We start from the raw sequence: 9064 nt of genomic DNA on the forward strand, positions 1-9064 counted from the left end.
GTTAGGGTAAGGGTTGGGTTGAGGTTAGGGGTTAGGCTAAGGGTAAGGGTTGGGTTGAGGTTGGGTTGGGGTAAGGTTGGGTTGAGTTAGGGTTAGGGTAAGGGTTGGGTTGAGGTTAGGGGTTAGGGTAAGTGCTAAGGTTAGGATAAGGATTAGGTTATGGTTGGTGGACGGTTAGTTGAAATGTTGTTGACAGTTATTGAACATCTACTAAACATCTACACACCATCTGCTTGGGACTATCGGAGTTATACCGACCTATAAACCACAAACTAGTCAGTRTAAACCCATTTCTTATAGACTCCAAAGACTTTCTCAAAAGGGACAGGTTAAGTGTGTATTGAGTAAGGCCGCCACATTTACCGTCAAATCATSTAACCGATGATTATGGATGAAGACTGTCAGGAATATAAAATAACAGTCATAAGGCCCTCCGAATGAATAAGGCCTTTGCTAAGTGCGCAGTTAAATTGAAGGGAACTACACATTCAAGAAAAAATGTTTTTCCAGACTTCAAAAAAAGTCTCCTGATGTGTTTAAAGCATTAGAACATATTAGAACATCAAATGTTGTGGTTCATATATTTTATAAAAACTGCACTTGAGAGTGAAAACCTGAAAAGATTTGGACAAATCCATAACCTGAGAAAATAATACAGAGAAAACGGAATTTGGAAAATAACAATAGAATTTCTGAAAAATGTATTGTATTTTATAGAGACCTATAAATATGACTAAATTATACTGAACAAAAATGTTAACTCAACACGCAACAATTTCAACGATGTTACTGAGTTACAGTTCAGATAAGGWAATCAGTTCATTTAAATACATTCATTAGGCCCTAATCTATGGATATCACATGACTGGGCAGGGGCGCAGCCATGGGCGGGCTTGGGAGGACATAGGGCCACCCACTGGGGAGCCAGGCCCAGCCAATCAGAATGAGTTTTTCCACACAGAAGKGCTTTAGTACAGACAGAAATACTCCTCAGTTTCATCAGATGTCCGGGTGGCTRGTCTCAGACCAGTTGAAGAAGTCGGATATGAAGGTCCTGGGCTGGTGTGGTKACACATAGTCTGCAGTTGTGAGGCCGGTTGGACGCACTCTCCAAAATGACATTGGAGGTGGCTTATGGTAGAKAAATGAACATTCAATGCTCTGGCAACAGCTCTGGTTGACATTCCTACAGTCAGCATGCCCAATTCCACGCTCCGTCAGAACTTGAGACATCAGTGGCTATTTATTGGCCACAGCAGAAGTTCCACCTATTTAAGGTTAATGCTGTTTAATCAGCTTCTTGATATGCCACACCTGTCAGGTGGATGGATTATCTTTGCAAAGGAGAAATGCTCACTAACTCGGAAGTAAACACATTTGTGCACAAAATGTGATAGAAGTGTAAAAAAATGAACATTTCTGGCATCTTTAATTTTAGGTTATGAAACATGGGACATGTGTTTATGTTATGTGCATTATAGTAAGAATAGGTCTGATTACTTTCGTAGGCTGATATATATTTCAGCTAGCACATTAATGATTGAAAATGGTAGCGCTTTGCCTCTGAATATTGAACTGTGCTTAACGCTCAAACAGGACAGGTTTTAAATGATGCCATACAACTCCTAACAACAATGTAGTTCATTAGGGGGATACCCTGAGCAGGACTCAAGYTGTGGTTCAAAACCATTATACTAAAAGGTTAAAATATCTTGGTAAGGTCTGGTTTTGTAATAAGGTTGTTTAATACTTTTTGAAGGGGTCACATTTGAAAAAAATATATAAAATACACCAAAACTGAAATCCGTTAAACATTAAATCAACTTTTATGCCTAACCGATACAAAAAACAYGATATTTTTTTGTGTGGAAYGAACAGCTGACTGAAGTGGTTGACCTTTTCCACTGTAACATGGACTCTTTAAAACAACTAGTCTTTGGTTGCCTAGCAAAACACCCCCTTCCCTGCAGCAGCAGCAGTCAGGAGCTGAGAAGAGGACAACATTTTTGCAAACTCCTCTGACTAACATTTGACTAGTATTATGCATGACAGTGATACGTGTAGTCGGTTTAGGTCCTGGTTGACAGACACTGAGCTTGAGGGWCAGGTTGGTTCAAGAGGGACCCTTGTTATAGACCCTACGGACAGACAGTGGATGAGCCTTAGACGCTGTAGATGGATGTTCCCCTTGTTCTCTCTTTTCAAGACGAAACCCCAATAAAATATACTAAGAAAGATCTTCACATATTTGCCATTTTGTGTGCAAACCCTGGTGTAATTCCAGAGCCTTGGCGCAGTTGATGAGCCTTACAAAAGACTAGCCTGTTACCTCGTTGGGTTTAGAACAGGGCTGGGTGAGAGCCAGGGGGTGTGGGCTGGTGTACTGAAAGACTAGCCAGGGGGGCTGGGTAAGAGCCCCAGGGGGTGTGGGCTGGTCCGTACTGAAAGGATAGTCAGGGCTGGGTAAGAGCAGGGGGTGGCGGTGTGTGAATGTGAAGGCCACCAGGGCCGGCAAACTGGGTGTAAGAGGCGCAGGGGGTGTGGGCTGGTGTATCTGAAAGGACTAGTCAGGGCTGGGTAAGAAGCCAGGGGGTGTGGTGTGAAGTTGAAAGGCTAGTCAGGGCTGGGTAAGAGCCAGGGGGTGTGGGCTGGTGTACGTGAAAGGAAGTCCAGGGGCTGGGTAAGGCAGGGGTAAGTAGGCCTGGTTGTAGTGAAAGACTAGCCAGGGCTGGGTAAAAGGGGGGATAGTAGCCTTGTGTAGTGAAGGCTAGCCAGGCTGGTAAAGCCAGGGGGTGTGGCTGGTGTAGTGAAAGGATAGTCAGGGCTGGGTAAGAGCCAGGGAGTGTGGGCTGGTGTAGTGAAAGGCTAGCCAGGGCTGGGTAAGAGCCAGGGAGTGTGGGCTGGTGTAGTGAAAGGCTAGCCAAGGCTGGGTAAGAGCCAGGGGGTGTGGGCTGTGTAGTGAAAGGATAGCCAGGGCTGGTAAGGGGGGTACAGTAGCCTGGTGTAGTGAAAGACTAGCCAGGGCTGGTAAAAGGGGGGATACAGTAGCCTTGTGTAGTGAAAGGCAAGGCAGGGCTGGTGAGAGCCAGGGGGTGTGGCTGGTGTAAGTGAAAGGCCAAGCCAGGGCTGGGTAGAGAGCCAGGGGGTTGGGTGGTGTAGTGAAAGGCCAGCCAGCTGGGTAAGAGCCAGGGGTGTGGGTGTGGTGTAGTAAGGCTAGCCAGGGCTGGGTAAGAGCCAGGGGGTGTGGGCTGGGTAGTGAAAGGCCTAGTCCAGGGCTGGGTGAGCCAGGGGGTGTGGGTGGTGTAGTGAAAGGCATAGCAAGGCGTGGGTGGAGCCAGGGGTGGTGGGTGGTGTAGTGAAAGGCTAGCCAGGGCTGGGTAAAGAGCAGGGGGTGTGGGGCTGGTGTAGTGAAAGGCTAGCAGGGCTGGGTAAGAGCCAGGGGTGTGGGCTGGTGTAGTGAAAGGATAGCCAGGGCTGGGTAAGAGCGGGGTACAGTGTGGTGTAGTGAAAGACTAGCCAGGGCTGGGTAAGAGGGGGGTGTGCCTTTGGTGTAGTGAAAGGCCAGCAGGGCTGGTAGAGCCAGGGGTGTGGGCTGGTGTAGTGAAAGGCAGCCAGGGCTGGGTAAGAGCCAGGGGGTGTGGGTGGTTAGTGAAAGGCAGCCAGGGCTGGGTAAGAGCCAGGGGGTGTGGGTGGTGTAGTGAAAGGCTAGCCAGGGCTGGGTAAGAAGCCAGGGGTGTGGGCTGGTGTATGAAGAGCCAGCCGGGCTGGGTAAGAGCCAGGGGGTGTGGGCTGGTGTAGTGAAAGGCCAGCCAGTGGCTGGGTAAGAGCCAGGGGTGTGGGCTGGTGTAGTGAAAGGCCAGCCAGGGCTGGGTAAAAGCCAGGGGGTGTGGGCTGGTGTAGTGAAGGCCAGCCAGGCTGGGTAAGAGCCAGGGGTGGTGGGGTGGTGTTAGTGAAAAGGCCAGCAGGGCTGGGTAAGAGCAGGGGGGTGTGGGGTGGTTGTAGTGAAAAGGCCAGCCAGGGCTGGGTAAGAGCCAGGGGGTGTGGGCTGGTGTAGTGAAAGGCCAGCCAGGACTGGGTAAGAGCCAGGGGGTGTGGGCTGGTGTAGTGAAAGGCTAGCCAGGGCTTGGTAAAAGAGGTGTGGTGATTAACTGACTGATGCTCCATAAAGATTCCAGACAGATGTGGGCTCTTGTCTGAAAGAGTGTATATATTTTCCCTGTTTTGTTGTCCACAACCCTAGCTTCCAAAGAAAGTGTTGAAAGTGGTTCTCTCAGCTGAGCGGTAGTTCTTTATGCCCTGGGCTGTAAAACACACGCTGTGGGAACAACATTCTGACATCATAACGTTTAACGTTTGCGGCCCACGGCTGCATCCCAAATGGCGTCATATTCCTGTAAAATTCCCCAAAATTCCCTGGTTTCCCAGAATMCTAGTTGAAGGTTTCCTTCCGTTCTCAATTCTTCCTGATTCGAGGAACACTCAAACAGGAATTTGTGTGAAACCTGTGAATTCTGGTAATGGTACAGTAAATTTGCAGAAGGTCACAGTAAATTCCACAAAACCATTGCATYTCTCCAAGTGTGCAATCTGTTGAATCTGTACTAAGTGGTAGCATAACAGATAGCATAGTTAGCCTCGGTGTCAGCAACATGTTCYAGCACAAATGGATTAGCGAAATGTGCCAATACCAGGACAAAGTAGAACAGGAGATTTTAACATATAAAATAGTGATCTGTTACTAACAGCTGTTGTTACCAATTCACACAGCCCTATCCCTAAACATGGAATAAGTGTAACATCTTTAAGTAACTTATAAAGTTGTTTAAAAGTCCCAACATCAAAAAATWAATTAGTCAATGCACAATGCAAGTTTACTGTTAAACCATTTAAATCTGCGTCAAAAATAGCTTGGTCAAAGGGTAATACCTACATCTTAAAGTTTACTATGAAACCATTTAAATCTGGTCTCAAAAACAGGTTGTCTCTGTTATAAGGAGTCACAGATATCCTCCTCAATGATTCCATTGGCCATGTCCTAAATGGTACCCTATTCCCTATAGGGAACAAATTTTTATCCAGGTCCACAGAGCTCTAGTCAAAAGTAATGCCCTATAAAGGGGAATAGTGTGCCACTTGAGATGAATGCATACTCTCTTAATGGCCATATGTTCATTTCTTGTCACACACCATTCGTTTCGCTCTGCAGCTGTGGAACCACGGTGGTGACCATGGGAACCAAGAGTCCAGTTGGGGAAGAAAACACAAAATGGCCACCGCCGATGTCATAGCTTGAGCTTTGCACCTGTCCCCTCTGTCTATCAGGCACACCACTGAGTGGACTGGGGTTGTGTCACAAATGGCAATCTGTAACGTTTACAACTACCCTACTACCYGTAGGGCTCTGGTGAAAAGYAGTGCACTRTATACTGCAGGAGATAGGGTTCCATTTGGAAACCACTTAAATAACTTGATTGAGGTAAAAACCCCTGAGAAACCATGTTGTTGGGCAAATGTTGATGGACAAAATGTTAAAATGTCCCCGTCAAAATCATATGTATAACTGCTAAGCCTTAAGGTAATTATTCCCATGGCCATAGCAATAAGCATGTACAGTATAGCCATCCGTTACTCTAGTAGTCTGGTACCTTCTTCATATAGTGCTCTAATGGTTTGGGACCCTTCCTACAGTATATAGTACTCTAATGGTTTGGGACCCGTCCTACAGTATATAGAACTCTAATGGTCTGGGACCCTTCCTACAGTATATAGAACTCTAATGGTTTGGGACCCTTCCTACAGTATATAGAACTCTAATGGTTTGGGACCCTTCCAAACAAGTATATAGAACTCTAATGGTTGGACCCTTCCAACCAGTATATAGAACTCTAATGGTCTGGACCCTTCCAACAGTATATAGAACTCTAATGGTTTGGGACCTTCCAACAGTATATAGAACCTATATGGTCTGGGACCCTTCCTACAGTACATAGAACTCTAATGGGCTGGGACCCTTCCTACAGTATATAGACTCTAATGGTTTGGGACCCTTCAACAGTATATAGACTCTAAATGGTCTGGGACCTTCCTACAGAATATATAGAACTCTAATGGTCTGGGACCCTTCCAACAGTATATAGACCTCTAATGGTCTTGGGACCCTTCCAACAGTATATAGAACTCTAATGGTCTGGGACCCTTCCACAGTATATAGAACTCTAATGGTCTGGGACCCTTCCTACAGTATATATAACTCTAATGGTCTGGGACCCTTCCTACAGTATATAGAACTCTAATGGTCTGGGACCCTTCCTACAGTATATAGAACTCTAATGGTCTGGGACCCTTCCAAACAGTATATAGAACTCTAATGGTCTGGGACCTTCCTACAGTATATAGAACTCTAATGGTCTGGGACCCTTCCAACAGTATATAGAACTCTAATGGTCTGGGACCCTTCCTAACAGTATATAGAACTCTAATGGTCTGGGACTCTTCCAACAGTATATAGACTCTAATGGTCTGGGACCCTTCCTACAGTATATAGAACTCTAATGGTCTGGGACCCTTCCAACAGTAATATAGAATCTAATGGTTTGGGACCTTCCAACAGTATATGAACTCTAATGGTCTGGACCCTTCCAACAGTATATAGAAGCTTCTAAATGGGTCTGAGACCCTTCCAACAGTATATAGAACTCTAATGGTTTGGGACCCTTCCAACAGTATATAGAACTCTAAGGTCTGGGACCTTCCTACAGTTATAGAACTCTAATGGTTTGGGACCCTCTACAGTATATAAAACTCTAATGGTTTGGGACCCTTCCTACAGTATATAAAACTCTAATGGTTGGGCCCTTCCAACAGTATATAACTCTAAATGGTCTGGGACCTCCTTCCAACAGTATATAGAACTCTAATGGTCTGGACCCTTCCAACAGTATATAGAACTCTAATGGCTTGGGACCCTTCATACAGTATATAGAAACTCTAATGGTTTGGGACCCTTCCAACAGTATATAGAACTCTAATGGTCTGGGACCCTTCCAAAGTATATAGAACTCTAATGGTCTGGGACCCTTCCCAAAGTATATAGAACTCTAAATGGTCTGGGACCCTTCCTACAGTATATAGAACTCTAATGGTCTGGGACCCTCCTACAGTAATATAGAACTCTAATGGTCACGCGTGTAGTAAGGTCAGGGCTGACAAGGGGGTGGGTCTAGTTCAAATATTTCTCTGTTGGTGTTTTGTATGGTTCCCAATTTGAAGGCAGCTGGTAATCGTTTGCCTCTAATTGGGGATCAATTTAGGTAGCCATTTTTGTTGGATTATTGTTTGTTTTTGTGCTTGTTGCACCACGTAAGTCACGTTTTGTTGCTTGTTATTGTTTTGTTGAAGAAGTTTCACTGTAATTAAATATGTGGAACTCAACACACGCTGCGCCTTGGTCCGTTTCTTACAACAACCGAGGCCCTGAAGCAAGGATATGCATGTTTTTGGTACCATTTGAAAGGAAACACTTTGAAGTTTGTGGAAATGTGAAAGGAATGTAGGAGAATATAACACAATAGATCTGGTAAAAGATAATACAAAGAAAAAACCAACCGTTCCTTTGTATTTTTTTGTACCATCATCTGTGAAATGCAAGAGAAAGGCTGTAACGTATTATTCCAGCCCAAGTGCAATTTAGATTTTGGCTACTAGATGGCAGCAGTATATAAGCAAAGTTTTTAGACTGATCAATGAGCCATTGTGTTTCTGTTCAAAATGTTGTATCACGACTGGCCCAAATGTGCCTAATTTGTTTATTAATAATTTTTTCATGTTCAAAATCGTGCACTCTCCTCAAACAATAGCATGGTATTATTTCATGGTAATAGCTACTGTAAATTGGACAGTGCAGTTTTGGCTTTCTGCCAAACAGATATGTCTATGTCCTGGGAAATTTTCTTGTTACTTACAACCTCATGCTAATCGCATTACTTTCACTGTCCCGTGGATGGGAAGAAAGAAGGTTTTTAATGCAGAAAAGAAAGAGCTCCAAGCTTCTTAATCATAGCCTCAATTTTGGTTCCGCACGTTGAATATAGTGCGGAGAGTCCTTGTTTGTAAATTGTAAAAATCCAAATAACTTCACAGATCTTCATTGTAAGGGTTTAAAAACTGTTCCCATGCTTGTTCAATGAACCTAAAACAATTAATAAACATGCAGCTGTGGGAACAGTCATTAAGAACACTAACAGCTTACAGACGGTAGGCAATTAAGGTCACAGTTATGAAAATTAGGACACTAAAGAGGCCTTTCTTTCTGACCTAAAAGAAAGTTGCCAGGGTCCCTTCTCATCTGCGTGAATGCGGTAGGCCTGTGCAAGGCAGTGAGGATTGCAGAGGTTGTGCCAGAGCAAAATGTCAATGTCCTTACTGGTGCAGCCTAAGACCGCAACTACGGGAAACAGGACGGACAGCTGATCGTCCTCGCAGTGCAGACCACATATTTTATTTATTTTTTTATTTTTTTATTTACCGTTATTTCCAGGTAAGTTGACTGAGAAACACGTTCTCATTTGCAGCAAGACGACCTTGGGGAATAGTTACAAGGAGAGGAGGGGGAGTAATGAGCCATATATAACAGTGGGATTATTAGTGACCATGATGGTTTGAGGGCCAGATGGTGAATTTACAGGACACCGGGGTTAACACACCTACTCTTTACGATAAGTGCCATGGATCTTTAATGACCTCAGAGAGTCAGGACACCCGTTAAACGTCCATCCGAAAGACGGCACCCTACACAGGGCAGTGTCCCCAATCACTGCCCTGGGGCATTGGGATATTTTTAGAACCAGAAGGAAAGAGTGCCTCTACTGGCCCTCCACACCACTTCAGCAGCATCTGGTCTCCCATCAGGGACTGACCAGGACGACCTGGCTTAGCTTCAGAAGCAAGCCAACAGTGGTATGCAGGGTGGTATGCTGCTGTGTAACAACACTGCACAGGATCGGTACATCCAAAATCACACTGCGGGACAGGTACAGGATGGCACAAACAAACTGCCCGAGTTACA

Source organism: Salvelinus sp. IW2-2015, unplaced genomic scaffold, assembly GCF_002910315.2.
Source record: "Salvelinus sp. IW2-2015 unplaced genomic scaffold, ASM291031v2 Un_scaffold979, whole genome shotgun sequence".
NCBI lineage: Eukaryota > Metazoa > Chordata > Actinopteri > Salmoniformes > Salmonidae > Salvelinus > Salvelinus sp. IW2-2015.